We start from the raw sequence: 16,151 nt of genomic DNA, 5'->3' as shown, positions 1-16,151 counted from the left end.
AGCAAGCAAGCCTCATGTTCGCTTCCAGCTGCCTGGCTGCCCGGCCGCCATCTTGGCTGACAGTTAATTTGCATATACTCACTGATTAGCCAATGAAAAGGGTAGCGGTTGTACGCTAATTACCATGTTTCTCTTTTATTAGTGTAGATAAAACATAATACATTGATAAAAATAGAAATCTGTAAGTACACATTGACATAACTCAACAAATGAATAAATAAATAAATAAGAAGAAAAGTTCTTTCTTATAGTAAAATGCCAACTAATCATGTAGAAATAATGATGAAACTGGAACATTGTTATTTGACATCAAAACAGTAATAACTATTAATCCCTGATACAATATTAGTGGATGCTAAAAGTAATGGGAGAAAATGGGGTCAGAAGTAGGATTTGTGCATAGTCTCAAAATATAGTCCCCCTTAAAAACAACTCAGTTGCAGAGGGGAAAGGAAGCAGCTTTATGGTGGTAAAACCTGGCAGATGTGCTACCTTAATCAAGTGATCAAAACCACAATCACCAGAGATGACAATCAACATTGCAAACTACCTGGTGAAGATGCCACGGAAAGAACATGGCATCACTTTGTGACATCCCAGCCAAACATGCATAATCTGTGTCTAATCACGAGGAAACATTAGACAAACCTAAACTGAGAGATAACAAAGAGAACAAGTGACCTGTAATCTTTAAAAATATGTCAAGGTCATGAAAATAAGGGAAAGAGTGAGAAACTGAAAAGACATAACAACCAGGTGTCACGCATCCTTAGGTTGGATTCTTTGTTATAATAGATCTGATTGAAATAACTGAGGAAAGTTGAATTGGGTCTCTGGACAAAGGACAAGTGAGTTTTCTTTGTATCACCTTTACAATATTCTTGTAAGTTTGGAACTGTTGGGAGTTTATTTTTCTTTTTAACTACATGCCTCCAAAGTCAATTCTATAAAGCTTTACTTCCTTTTAACTTTTTCTTTGATGTCATAAGCAGTTTGGTTGAAATTTGAGAGAATGCTAGGCAAGAAGTCATTTTAAGCCAGAAATTGAGTTTACATGTTTCCTTTGTAAACCTGTCTTTTGTGCCAAGAAAAATATATCTTTATTTTGCAAACCACCTTTCAAATTTTGTTAAATAGATATCTCACATAAGAGATAGAAATCTGTGGCAAAGATCACTGACAAATATGAAAATCATCCTATAGCTATTAATCATAAGTCAAAAAAAATTTTAAACTATATTGCAAAAGTCTCTACAACTTAAATTAAGGTGAACTATATAGTCTAAGTCTGAGAATATAAAAAAGAATCAGAATTAAAATTGTTTTCATCCATTGACTAACTTGAGGAGTTTCTGACATCTTTTATTTTGAATGATTTGAAAAAGCAAAAATTAATATATTTCCAGCTACCCAGACTCCTCCAAAGTATTATTTCCAAGCAGATGAGCATAATTTGAATCAGTAATGTTTCCCAGCGATTCAGTTAAGTGACTCTCCTGCATTATAGAATTGATGTCATCAATATTAATTCACCCATTAACCTGACTTCAAGGATTTTACATTATAGGATTTCTTCTTTTCTCTAAGAGCTTATTCTGTTGCTCAACCTTTCTTAAAATGATAGGGTTTTCCATTCAAAACTAGAAGAAATTATTTTTCTGCCTAGAATTTTAAATTAAGAGCTTATTTTAAGATGGATAATCACAAAATTGATCCCATGGTTTCCCTAGGATTTCCCTTTACTGATTCACTGACACTTTTATCACTCCTTTCTATTGTCTTCAAGTTAATGTAATTTTCTCACTTATTCCTCATAAAAACTTCCATTAATTTATATTTGTTTTCTTCCAATTGCTTCTCCAGATTTAACTGTAATTTATTTATGGTTTAATATAATATTCAAAAAATCAAAGACACATCCAGGAAAATGACAAAATAATTTAACCATTCACGTTGAACTAGATCACCAATCTCCTGGAAGGAATTATTATATGAGATTATGCTTCCTTAGCTAGAGACCTTCAGGTAAAGTAATCAGGCTGATGTTATTTCATTTTAACAGACTTGAAATACAGAGTTTTCAGCTTATAGATTTTCTTATTTGAACTAACTCCAATTATAGAATATGAAATTAAAAACTCATAAATGTTGAAAGTAGTACTTTAACACTCAGAACTGACTCCAAAATTTTATTATTGCAATAAAATTGTACATTTGGAAGAAATGCAGGCAGAAGTTGGGCTTGGATCTCCTGAGTTGGGTCTTTGGTCTATAAGTATCAGCTAAATAACCTGAGGAGAGTCACTTAATCTCTCATAGAAATTCCTTGTCTATTAAATAAAGATAATAAAAAACTTCATACATAGATTTTCCCCCCTCAGGAGCCATCATGGAAAGAGCATTTGACTGTATCCAATCTCTGTGCCCAAATTTTGACTTGTAAAGAAGACTATTCCAATTCCTCAAATAATGGGATACTCCCCTAAGTCAGGGATAAATCAAGGAATGAATCCAAAAAAATTACCTCTTCCATTGGGAATAAAATAGTGAACACCCACTATGTGTAGGTCCCATATGAAACATTTAGATACTCACTGTGTGTTAGGAAAATGCTTTCTTGTTTGTGACCCTGAGGTGTCTTGGTCCAACTCCTGGGAGAGAAAACAAGAGAAAGCTAAACTATTTGTTACTTGCTCATACTTCCGTTGTAAAATGCAGCACATATTTATCATAACACTATCTTTCATTACCCTGAGTTGCAAATTTTGTATGAGGAAAACGTTAAGTCTCATAGAAACTGAGCTTTGTGATGCATTAGTAGAATCATCAATACTCTGAATATTACAGAAACGGTTTAGCCCTCTTTTAATTCTGCTATACGTAATTCTTTTAATCATACTGTGGGCACCAAATGATATCTAGAAACTATTTGACACTATAATCATTGTTCCTAAGATTCTGTTGAAGCATATACTATATACCTGGTACTATTCTTTGTAAACAGTATTATTTTTAATCCTCAAACTGATATGAATAAATTTGTATATGGTATTTGTTTATAAGAATTATATTTATTTCATTTCATTTATTTAATAAATACAACCATTATTTTGGGTGTTATAAGAACTTTACAAATGTTAACATATTTAATCTTTTTAGCAATGGCATAGGGTAGAGACTATTATTATCCCTACTTTTCCAATACAGAAAAATTAACTTTCACAGTGTCAACTGTTAGCAAGTGGAAACCCCTTTTGGTAGTGGAGTCCTGGCTCCTAACAATCTGTGCTGTAAAAATTATCTCCCCCATATTATCTATAAAGAAAAAGAGGACCAAAATAGTCAAATTGTCCAAAATAGTCACTAAACATGACCATAGAACCAGGATTCAATGGTTCTTTGAAAGAATAGGACTTTCCAGATGCTTACAGATCTTAAAGAGTTGTCCTGGAAATCCTGGGAATCCCTAGGTACTTTCAGAGAGTTAGAGAGATCAACGCCATTTTCCTTCTAATATTAAGACATTATTTGCCTTTTTGTTCTTCTCTCATATGGGTACAGTTGAATTTTTCAGAGGCTGCATGACATTGCAACAGCTTGAATGCAGGAGATAAGATAATCCAGACATCTCCTATGAAACCAGACATTAAGCTATTTGTAAAAAGGTACAACACAACATCACTCTTCTCACTAATATTTTTGTTTTGGTAAAAATATAATCTTCAGACTGTAAAGGGCTTCTAACACATCAAATTAAAAACCACTGCTTTTTAGGAGTCCTTTATTATATGTCACCTTGCCCAATAACAGTGTGAAAAATGAGATGAACTGAATTTGAGCTAACCAAGTTATTGTCTATCTGTTTTTCCTGGATAAGTCATGGCTTTTGAATCCTTAGTTTTCTTATCTGTCCAAGAGGTTTAAAACATCTAGCTTTGGAAACCAACGGGGGTCATGTCCATGAGCCCCACAAAGCTTATATTCCAAGGCATTAAAAATGGCTGTTAGGGGTTTCAATCTTGTCATAGCATTTGATTGCCTACTTCATAATAAAGTACTTGTGCTTTTGTAAAAATGTAACACTGGGTAGAGATCAATAGCCTGACTTACATTCTTTTATTTTCAGTTTCCAGTATTTCTAATTCTGAGTCTCTCTCTCTCTCTCTCTCTCTCTCTCATTGATCTAAAAGAAAGGAAGGGAGAGATAGGGAGAGAGAGAAATATGGATGTGAGAGAGAAACATGAACCAGTTTCCTCCCTACATATACCCAAACCAGGGGTTGAACCCACAACATGGGTATCACAACATGGGTATGTGCCCTGACTGGGAATCAAACCTGCCACCTTTTAGTGTATGGGACGACACTTTAACCAATTGAGCAACATGGGCCAGAGCTGTTTTCTCTTCTGAGTTAAAGGATATGGGAAGAGCAATGTTTGAAAAAATAATAATATGATGATGAATTTGAGGCATGCAGAGTGACAGCTCCCTGGGGACATTTACACAGAGAAATCCTGACGGCAGCTAGAGAAACAGAGATGAACCTCAGAGACAGCTACATTTTGGAAGTGATCAAAATATAAGTGGAAATGAACCCATGAGAATACATGACTTAAGAAGAGAGCACACAGAGACCGAAAGAGAAGCACAACAGGAACAGAGTTGTAGGAATGCCATTAGATGGAATAAGCAGAAAAAGAGACGTCCTGGTAGGAACCAGGAGCTGGTCATAGAGAAGAAGGAGAAGGTGATATCAGGACATGGTGATATCAGGGCATGTAGAGTGTAGTATTTCAAGGAGAAAATTAACTCAAAATCAAATGCAAAAGAGAAGTGCAATGTATGACCAAAGGTCACAATCACTTGTAAGAGCAAGTTCAGGGTTTCTGTAGAGTAACGGGCACAAGGCCAGATGGCAGTGGGTTGAATAGAAAATGGGAAGTGTGGACAGCAGAGACAGAGAGCCTTGAGTCCTTTAAAAATAAATCTCACATGTTTTTTATGAAAACGTTAATTGTAGAACTCTAATGTTCTATTTAACACTCCACCATGCACAAACTTTTAATAAATTCCTTCCAAATTAGTTCCAGTTACTAATCAGCTTTCATCTCCTAATTACAGACATGCTCACGATGAACCACATTAACCGCATTATTAAACACCCAAGTGATCAGTGATGATGCCTTGAGGCCTCTGCAGTCTGAGTCACCACGTGAAGGACCCATGTCACTTGAATAATTTACTGCCTTTATGAGAAAGGTCTCCACATCCCCTAGAACATGGACTTCATGCTAAGTAGCAAAATGAGAAGTGATAAATTAATTTCAACTTTCAAATTCAAATCCCAATGAATGTTTTATTTTTCTACCTACCTTTAATCCTAAAGAAGTCTTCCTTTCAAGATCGAAGTGATAACAGTTTTTGGCATTAATAGCACTCCAATAAAGAACATCCTACATATAATAAAGGGCCACACTCTAATATTAGCCATTTCTTATTTATTTCAATTAAAGATTCATTTATAGCCTCTGCTAGGTTTAATCTGACCTTGTTTCCATTAAACATTTAAAAATTACCAGCCATGTCAGTATTGTTCTTCATCAATGAGTTCTGATTCAAGATGAAGACAAGATGAGGCTGGGCTTACTCCTCCCCCAGACACACACAGCCTGCAGCTAGCTATGGAATTACTTCCTCTGAAAAATTTGAAAACTCTGAGAGTCTCCTAAGCATTGAGCAAACAAGAGAAGACCCATATCAAAGCAGGTGGGAGCGTTTGGTCACATCTCACCTTTAATGTCATTCCCGGCCTGTGGCAACTCACAATACCGATGGAACTCAAAACACAGAGCTTCTCCCTCAAGAGCAAAGGGTTTAAAACCCCATATCAGGCACCCCAGCTTTTAAGACCTGACCCGAGAGATGAACCCCCCCCGCCTCCCGCAACACAGCTAGCTTTGGAAACCAACTGGGGTCATGCCTTCACTGGCTATTGATGTGCAATATCAATTCCCTGCCTCATGGACTTCTCCATAGGACAGCTTGCAACATGGTGGCTGGCTTCCTTCAGAGAAAGCCCAGGAGAGAGGAAGAAAGAGCATACCAAATGGCAGGAAGAGTTCCTTTGGAACCTAATCTTAAAAGCGACATCTCATCACTTTTGCCATATTCTGGTTTTTAGAAAAGAGTCACTAGGTTCAGTCCACACTCAGGTAAGTCAAGAGGATAGTGTAGAGGCCATCTCAATGGTTGCCTCTCTCATGCATAAAGTGGAAATACTATTGTCTGCCACATGAGATGGTTGTTTATAAAAACAAAACGCAAATATATTCTCACAGACTTATTTGCATATAACTATTTCAAGTGTTTGTTATAAACCTCGGAACTTATATGTAGATGGCCAACAGAATAGCTCTCTAGCAGATGGAAAGTTTAAAGGGAATTTCTCAGGGCACATAACTTATTGTCAGAATTATGAGCAGAATTCCAAAGCTAAAATGACATTCTGTGCCTCACCCAGTTATTTATGATTTTATTTCTTTATCCATAAGTGCCAAGTAGTGTTTTTTAATGCATCTCCCAATTCTAGATGCCAACTATAATTACTCCAAATATTTAGACTCCTCATAGGAAAATAAATGTATTTTCAGCATTATAAATATAATGATTTGTAACTTACAAAGTTAAAATAATAAAAAGCTTTAAACACATATGAGGTCTGAAATACTTGCTGAAAAATTAAACTAACTTTAGAAAACCAAACTATCATATATTTTCACATAGAAAATTAGTTTATAGATGTTATTTTAAAATAATGATCATTTCATTCCATAGAAGTATTAAATAACCTAGACAGTCTATAAATAGTCAGAGGCATAGACAGAGTTACTTTCTAAAAGCATCTATAAGACTTAAGGGCTTAGAACCTACAAAGTCCACAGGAGGATAACTAAAGATCATAAATTGGAAGCCTTTCATTTACAATCCACCACACTTTTCACTATAGCACAAAAAGTTCAATAAATAGGTAGTAGCTTACAGTGTGCAAAATATACAGAAAAATGATCCTATATTATAAAAGGCTAATATGCAAATCAACCAAATGGCAGAACAACCAGTTGCTATGACGTGCATTGACCACGAGGGGGCAGATGCTCAAAACAGAAGCTGCCCCTGGTGGTCAGTGCACTCCCACAGGAGGAGCGCCGCTCAGCCAGAAGCCAGCTGATGACTGGCAAGCGCAGCAGTGGTAGTTGGAGCCTCTCTCGCCTCCATGGCAGCGCTAAGGACCCCTCAGGCGGGGAGCAAGCCTAAGCTGGCCGACGGACATCCCCCAAGGGGTCTTGGACTGCAAGAGGGCACAAGCTTGGCTGAGAGACACCCCCCCACACACCCAGGGCACAAATGTTGTGCACTGGGCCTCTAGTTAATAATAAGAAAGATAAGAATGCTACCCTCTGAATTACAAACTCAACACCTAGTAAAAAAAAAAGTAAGACATAATTACATAAAACAGTAATAAACACAAGGTCAATGCCCAGTGAGGTCATCTTACTGTCAATATCTCTCTCAGATTAGCTTGAACCTCCATGTCTCCCTCAGTGGGAAGATGAATGCCTTCCTTTGAATTTATGAAAATTCCCAGCTATTTCTCCCAGATCTCTCTGGCACTGAATCCTCCCAAATCCTCCCTAATCCACCTTCTGTTCGGCTTCTTATGGCCAGTTGTTCTCTTATCCTCTCTGCTCCACTTTACCCTCAACACAGACCTCCACTGATTTAACTTGATTTCCACGAAAACTACTTACATTAGGCCTTTGTGTGTGCAGCAGGTCTCACTGCATATTTGGAAAGAAGAAAGAAGTTTATATCATACATGACGCATAGTTCAGTCTTAAACATCCCATCAGTGGCCAGCCTCCCGCCATGAAGTGGTGTCCCTGCTCCTCTCCCCTCTCTAACACCTCCAATTTTCTTTCATTTTTTCCCCTTCGTCCCTCAGTAACATTTATTCTCATAATCTTGTGTTCTCTCCTCAAGCAGACACAAAAGTATTCCCTAAACAAGAGACAGTCTTTCGCCATCTTATGTACTGAGGATACTTCTCTGCTTCAAGAGCAGGGAGGACCGTGAGTTAGCGAGAGTGGCATGAGAAAGAAAAGCTTGACAGAGGTGGCAGCTCTTTAAGTATTAAATGATTAGACCGGTGAGGAAAACGGTGGGAGGAAGGTGTCTTGGAACATCCCAAAGACAAACAAGGTCATCAATTTTTATAAATATCCTGTACATCTTGTCCCAAAAGCATGCTACTGATATTTACATTTATTGTTTTCTGTTCATTCTAAACTTCAGGTCAATCTTTTTTTGTCCAATTGCTTTTGGTCATTTTCTAATTTAAGATTCATTTTCTTCAGTTTCCTGTCTAAATTGGAAATTAATTCTTAAACTGCAGCCTGTGTAAAGATCGCGGAGATTTCAGGTTACAAATGCAGATCCCTGATTCTCACCTTAATATTCTGAATCGGGAGCTGGGTAGTGGACCTCAGAGGCCGCGACCATTACCTTGGGGAATTCTGACATAGGTGGTGCGGAAGACTCGTGTTAAGAAACACTGATAAAGCCGTAACCGGTTTGGCTCAGTGGATAGAGTGTCGGCCTGCGGACTGAGGGGTCCCAGGTTCGATTCCAGGCAAGGGCATGTACCTTGGTTGCGGGCACATCCCCAGTAGGAGGTGTGCAGGAGGCAGCTGATCGATGTTTCTAACTCTCTATCTCTCTCCCTTCCTCTCTGTAAAAAAAAAATCAATAAAATATATTTTTTTAAAAAGGAAACACTGATAAAAACATTAAGTAGCATGGTACTTCCTTCTCACCTCCAGGAAGTACCATGAACAGTCTCCTCAGATTTAAAATAATTCATTGTGATTTCATCCCAATGTTATGAAACCTTTAAAATGATAAAAATTAGTTAGACATCATTTGTAATTTTTGCTGGAGGTTGCAGGTGGAAAAGACAAACTTAGGCATAGATATATATACAAGAATGAAAGGCCTGTGTAGGCAGAGATTTTCATCTTTATTTCACTGCTAAATTCTTATCACCTGGACATGGTAGATCTTAAATATATATATATATGTTAAATACATTAGCAATCAATTTTGGAAGAAAAAAGAAAAGTTCTGAAGTCACTTTATTAAAAAAAAATGTTTTAGGAACTCAAGACCCAAAGAAAATAAAAGCTAAATATAGAATGTGAAAAACCAAATAGCAAAATGTTTAATCAATTGAGCTATTCTCTTAATTGCTAGGGAAGGAAACATTAAAGGTTAAGTTCAAATAAGAGGAACCCCCCCCCCCACCTTGATTTCTCTATAGGATATCATCACATACACAAGAAAGTAATTTCCTTATTACCAGCAGAAACAAATTACTGGAATGTACCTGAGAAAACTGAATTTCAAACTAGATCAGACTCTTCTGGGAAAACTGAGTTTTAAATTAGTTTGTACTCTCAATGTGTTCTTTGTTCAGATCTGACATCATCTTTCAAAGGCAACTTTCCAGGGGCCAACATCATTGCATTCCCGCCTCACCTCATTTAATTTTAAAAGTGTGTGTTAGAAGAGGTCTTATGAAAAAAACGTCTCTCTCTTAAGAACGTTTACACCTATGGGAACAGAGATTTCATTTTACGCCAAAAAAACACAAAAACAATCTGATTCTGATATCATCCTCTGTTCAGAAATGAGTTTATGAAGAAAACAATTGGCAATTTAAAATATTTCTCTTCTAGTAGCAACACTGTAGACATTTGGTAGGACAAATGTAACCATTTAGAGACATCAGCTACCCACAAAAAGAGGACTCTGCGTTAGACAAACATCCTGGTAGAAACACATGACCTATGTAGCTGATTTCTACATTTTGATTGTGCTGTGTGCATTGTAAGTGAATGTAGTTTGCTCCAGTCCTTGATCCTTTGACCTTTTAGAGTCTTAATGAGACTTACAAAAGCAGCCATCAAAAGCACAGTGTTCCATTTTGGAAGCATTCCGAAAGCAATGCACTTTGGTTAAATTTAGTTGTACTATTCAGAATTTAAAAACACATCCGGCCATCTTTCTAGGAGAAACACAGTCACTCACTTTTGATTTAAATAAATTGGTTAAATAATAGTTGCTTCTTCTTAGTTTACCCCTGTAAAAAAAAAAGGGGGGGGAGGGACAACAGGGTACTGGGGAGGGCAATAGCAAAAACAAACCCATGTAAGGCTTTTTAATGATTGCAACTCAAGCATATTCATTTTGTAGGCCACCAAACAATGGAAACTTTTGTGTTCATTTAAAATGATTCTGGCTCAGAAAACACAAATTACAGTGAAAATTGAGGCAGCAAAATTAGAAGCTGAAAGCATTCAGAATTTCTCATTGAAGAAATATTGTCTACTTTATCATGAATTATATTTGACACAAAGTTCAGAAAATAATTGAAAGTTAGTATGAAAAAGGAGAATCAATCTTGAAAGTAATATTTCATATCCTAAATGATAATATGTATTTTTAAAAATTCAAACTTTTTTCGCTTTAGCAATGGCTCTGATTTTAAGGCATATATTATTTAGAGTACTTAGTCAAAAATCCTTTTTCGAGGTAACATAATTTAAGAGCACACCCCAAGTCACAGAAATTCAGCTCTTTGGCTCCACAAAGTTAAATTAAGTTCTGACTATGAAAAATTGCCAGATAAGAGACTAGATGTGATTTAGAAGTTTGAGCCCAACCTAGGTATAAGTTAGCTTTCTCATTAGGAAACTAGATTTTGAAAAGCAACTGTTTTTATTTTATTTTATTTTATTTTATTTTATTTTATTTTATTTTATTTCATTGTGGCAAAAACACTTAACATAAGATTTAGTTTCTTAACAAATTCTTAAGTTTACAATACAGTACTGTTGACTATAGGTACAATGTTTTACAGCCTATCTCTAGAATTTACTCATTGTGCCTAACTAAATTATGCCCATTAATGAGTAATCCCCATTTCCTCCTCCCTCCAGCCCCTGGCAACCACCATCCCACTCTTTGAATCTGATTATTTTAGACTAGAGGCCCAGTGCACGAAATTCGTGCATGGGTAGGGTCCCTAGGCCTGGCCAGCAATCAGGGACGATCAGGGCCTTCCGGCTGCCAGCGGGGCCTTCCTTCCCTGGCTGTGGGCTGCCAGCCTTCCTTCGTTCCGCGCCGCCCTCTGGTGGTCAGCGCACGTCATAGTGAGTGATCGAATTCCCGGTCTCCTGGTCAAACTCCTGAGGGACACTTTGCATATTAGCCTTTTATATATATAGATACCTCATTTACATACAGTATGTCTTTCTATGATTGACCTATTTTACTTAGCATAACGTCCTCAACTTTCATCCATGTTGTAGCATATTGCAAAATTTCCTTCTTTTTTAAGGCCAAATAGTATTGCATTGAATGTGTATAGCACGTTTTCTAAAATAAAAAATAAATAAAAAGCCATTTTCTGAGAATTTATAAAATTGTACATGAAGAGAAAAGCCCTGCTGGTGTCTGAAAGGTTCGGAGTGGGCTGCGGTCTCACACCTATGACATGAGGCTATAATGTATCAAAAGAGATTTTATTCCCAACACCTGGGTACAGGTGGGCTGAGACCGAGAAAGGCATCAGCAAAGAGCAGAGAAGAGATAGGTTTTTATTAATTTTTGCTGGCTGCAAGCTGATCTGCTGACGTAAGGGTATGGTCCATCCTTGGTTCCTCCCGTGCCAGGCGTCTTCTGGTTATCTGAGCTATGCTGTGCTCAAGGCTGCAAGCTTTCTGCAAGATATCTGCTAAGCACAATAAGTTTTTCTCTGCCCCGTTTTATTCTCTTTAACCCTTCCAGTGTCTTGGAGGATGATGTTATCTGTGGACCTCAGTACTCAGCTACATTAGCCAGAAGCACCGGAATTCAGTGTGTACACAGGAGAGTAAGAGAAAATGGGTTAGGAAAGTCATTCCCTACTTCACCCCTTCTCCCCACGTGCCCTCGTGGACCTAAGCTTATCCCTGGGGATCTAACCTTACCATGGGGTAATTTCTATGGTTGATCAAATCTGCTGGACTTGGAAAATCTCCAGGAAGAGAAGGGAAGGGGTGTGGGAAGGAAGATAGCATGAGAGGAACATGAAAGTCACCCAGACCAGCTTCTTTGTTACCTGTGTTGATTGGTTAGACTAAACAGCGGTTCTCAACCTGTGGGTTGCGACCCCTTTGGGGGTCAACCCCTTTCACAGGGGTCGCCTAAGACCATCGGAAAACACATATATAATCACATATTGTTTTGTGATTAATCACTATGCTTTAATTATGTTCAATTTGTAACAATGAAATTGGGGGTCACCACAACATGAGGAACTATATTAAAGGGTCGCGGTATTAGGAAGGTTGAGAACCACTGGACTAAGATTAAAGTGTTTTCCAATTTCCTCTGCAACTACCCCCAAACACGAAATATATTTCCACACAACTGCACATCTCTCTACTTCAGCATGTGTAAACCTAAAATTCCGTCTGTCATCATAGCACTTTTTAAAAATTGACCATAGTCGTGCATTTTGTGCAATAAGTGGAGGAGCCTAACCCAAGCCAGATCAGCTGTCTTCCAGAACCATGCTCTCTCCACCTAACTACAGCAGTGGTCCTACTAGACACAGCAGTGGGCGTGCTGTGTGAGGAGAGCACCCCAAACAAAGTCAAAATGTAACAAGCAGAAACCTACCCCACAATGGCTTCCAAATATTGAAGGGCTTTAATTCCTGAGTTAGATTGTGGGAGAATAATAAAGCTTCATGACAGCAAATTCTGGGGAGATCAGAGTGCAGATGCAGGAGTGTTTGTAGATTAAGAGCTGAGATTGAGCTCTCAATGGTGTCTTCTGGCCTAGCAGTTTTATTTCAATAAATGTTTCCATTTCAAAGGCACCATTTTGGAAGTCAGCAAATTATGAGCAGGAATACAAAGAAACTGCACCAGAACACATTGATGAGATCTCCCCCCATACTCACAAACCACAGATCTTGAGTGCGGCTACACAGAAAATGTTTGCTTGTACAATACTTAGAAATAGTTGGGAGAGTCCAACTCAGAGCCTTAATGAAGTATCATTGTTTGGCACACGCAGTTTTGCACAAACAAAAACGACATATTAACCAGAGCAGGATGAGTTGGGGGAGATTGTCTAAGGCCATACATTTTAAAAAATGAGGGGCAGATGTGGTCTGCTATCATGTCAAAATAGAAACAATGAGCACAGAGTTTAAGAACAAGGACTGTGGAGTGAGGCCAACCTAGATACCTCTTTTACCAGTTTACTGGCTATGAGATCAGCAGCAGTTCATTAGACCTCTGTGAGTCTCAGTTTTACTATATTTAAAGTGAAAACAAAAGAATTATCTCATTGCATTCTTGTTGGATTAAGCAAGACAGTGCATGTACATTATTTAACATAGTTCTTGGCAAATAGTAAGAAAATTAATCTGGGTTTGAGTCTTTTTTTTGTTTGGTTGTTTTATTTTCCACCGGATAAATTAGGAAAATACAACAATGATCATTTTGGATCTGATAATCTATCCCTATGATCCACCCCTGAGTGTAGAATAGAAGGTATTTTATGGGAAAACATCATAGCCACTACCCTATCAATATCTTGATATGGAGGATTATGGAATTGATCATTATTTGGTAATAATAATCAATGGTTCCTGCTTACCTTCTAGGGTCACCGTTTCTGTACTTTTTAAATTCTTTATGTACATACATATTTTCTTTAAAATGTGCATCAGTGCTCTCTTTGGCAGCATATATATGTCCCAAGGAGATCCTGGGAAAGGATCTGGGGTGTTTATTTAAAGCGTCCCTTGAGATAAACTTTAACTGTGCAGGTGTGGGACATTCAAGTAGTTGCTAGTGAAGAGACGACTCTACGCAAGCAGGACCAGAGGGCAGGCTGAGGACCAACAAAGACCAGAGGCTTTAATTTAAATTTTAAGCGTATGCAAAATAATTCAATTAACTGCCGGAGGAATCACATCACATGAAACATATGCAGTTGCAAATTACACAGTTTTTTTATTACTTACATAAATTCCTGAGCTGCGGGTACAAGCTTAGTTAGGGATCCCCGGGGTGCTGTCCTCTGGGGTCTGGCAGCTCGGCTGGTCTGGTCCGGGTGCAGGGGGCCAGCGTTCCTTACTCGAGAGCTCAGTCACGACTCCATCTGGGGTTGTTAGCCATTCTTCTGTCGTCTGGCAGGGAGAGGAGCGTGGAGTGGCGTCGCTTGTCAGACTGACAAAGGGATGGGCCTTTGTAGCTGTCTTGACAGGCGGGCATCCTTAGCTGGTCGGGGTTCATATTTAAAGCTTGTTCCTACCCGTTGCAACTCAGGTGGTTAACAATGATTTACGTCAATGCACATATGTTAATCTCAAACAAGGCAAGGGGGCTAAGGAGAGTACATCATTCACGCAAGTGTTTATTTATTTATTTTTTAAAATATATTTCTTTATTGATTTCAGAGAGGAAAGGAGAGGGAGAGATAGAAACATAAATGATGAGAGAGAATCATTGATCGGCTGCCTCCTGCACGCCGCCCACTAGGGATCGAACCCGCAACCCGGACATGTGTCCTTGGCCAGAATTGAATCTGGGACCCTTCAGTCTGCAGGCCGACACTCCATCCACTGAGCCAAACCAGCTAGGGCACGCAAGTGTTTATTTTGACAAGTCTCTCTGCGTCAGTTTAAATCCTTATTTATGAGGGACACACTTCAGGGCAGTGGGGAATGTGTTCTTAATATTATACTTTAAGTTTCAAGGAAAGGTAACTCAAACATTTTAAAACTCCAAGTGAGTATTCTCGAGCCCTACTACAGTTCCCATTCTTCTATGATTGAACATTTCATCAATGTTTTCCTTTTTATTTGTTTTAAATATCAAATTGATCTCTACCTACATATGTATCCTTAAATTCCACCTCCCTCCTTACAATAGACAATTGTTTCTGGTTCTACCCCGGTTCCAAGCCCCATACCAATTAGTAACTACCAATTTGTTCTTCTTCTGTTTTATGGATAAAACTAGTTAGGTGTCCAGAGGGGAGGGGTGTTAGGAGACTGAATGAAAAAGGTAAAGGGATTAAGAAGTACAAATTGATAGCTACAAAATAGTCATAGTGACGTAAGTACAGCAAAGGAAATGTAGTCAACAATATTGTAATGATTATGAAGAATTTTAAAGGTAAAAAGGTAAAATAGGACAGGTTTAGGAAATTTTAGAAATTTTTGAAATTAAGGGGACCATGGAGGAAGCACAGGGCTGCAGAGCAGCAGAAGTTATATTTACATAGAATAGGGGAAGCTGAAAAGCTGCAACAGGTACATTTCCATAGAATGAGGGAGCTGGGAACAGCAGAAGGTCTATATTTACAAAATAAAGAGAAGGAATCCCTTCATCCAGAAGGAGAAGAAGAAAGTCCAGGGGGAATAGGAAAACAATAAGGAAGGAGGGGGGGAGAACCTCACATGTCCCATGTGAGGCTCAACCTTTGAGCCCAGGAGTTACTATAGTAACCAGTCTAAGAGAATAGTGACCAATCAGAGGGGATATCAAGGCACCAGGATCTGCAGCCTTTATAAGCCACAGGGAAAAGGAACTCAGTGGGACCTTTTCCTCCTCCCTACTTTGGAGTCCATTCTGTGGGACTCTTTCCCTCTCCCCATGTGAGAGTCTGTACTTGTTCTTCAATAAATCTCCACCTTTGCTATACCACGTTCTGTCCGTGGATTCATTCTTCTATTCCGGCGGACAAAGAATCCGGGTTCCAGTCCAAAAATTTCATTTCAATTATATGTGGTGTCAGAGGAGTATTGGAAATACTGGGGGAAACACTTTGTAAAGTATTCTTTAACCCCTATGCTATACATCTGAGACTAATACAAAATAATATTGAATGTGAACCACATCCAGCACAGACAGGGGTGAACCTGAGGAAGGGCAGTGAAGGATTAAAGAAGACAGACAAGAGAATACAGTTGGGACCAGGTGGATCACTGCCTGGATGAGGAAACAGTGACCCAGCCTGTAAGCCG

The sequence above is a fragment of the Myotis brandtii genome, unplaced genomic scaffold (genome assembly GCF_000412655.1).
Source record: "Myotis brandtii unplaced genomic scaffold, ASM41265v1 scaffold3, whole genome shotgun sequence".
NCBI classification, from domain to species: Eukaryota; Metazoa; Chordata; class Mammalia; order Chiroptera; family Vespertilionidae; genus Myotis; species Myotis brandtii.
This window is presented reverse-complemented; position numbering follows the sequence as displayed.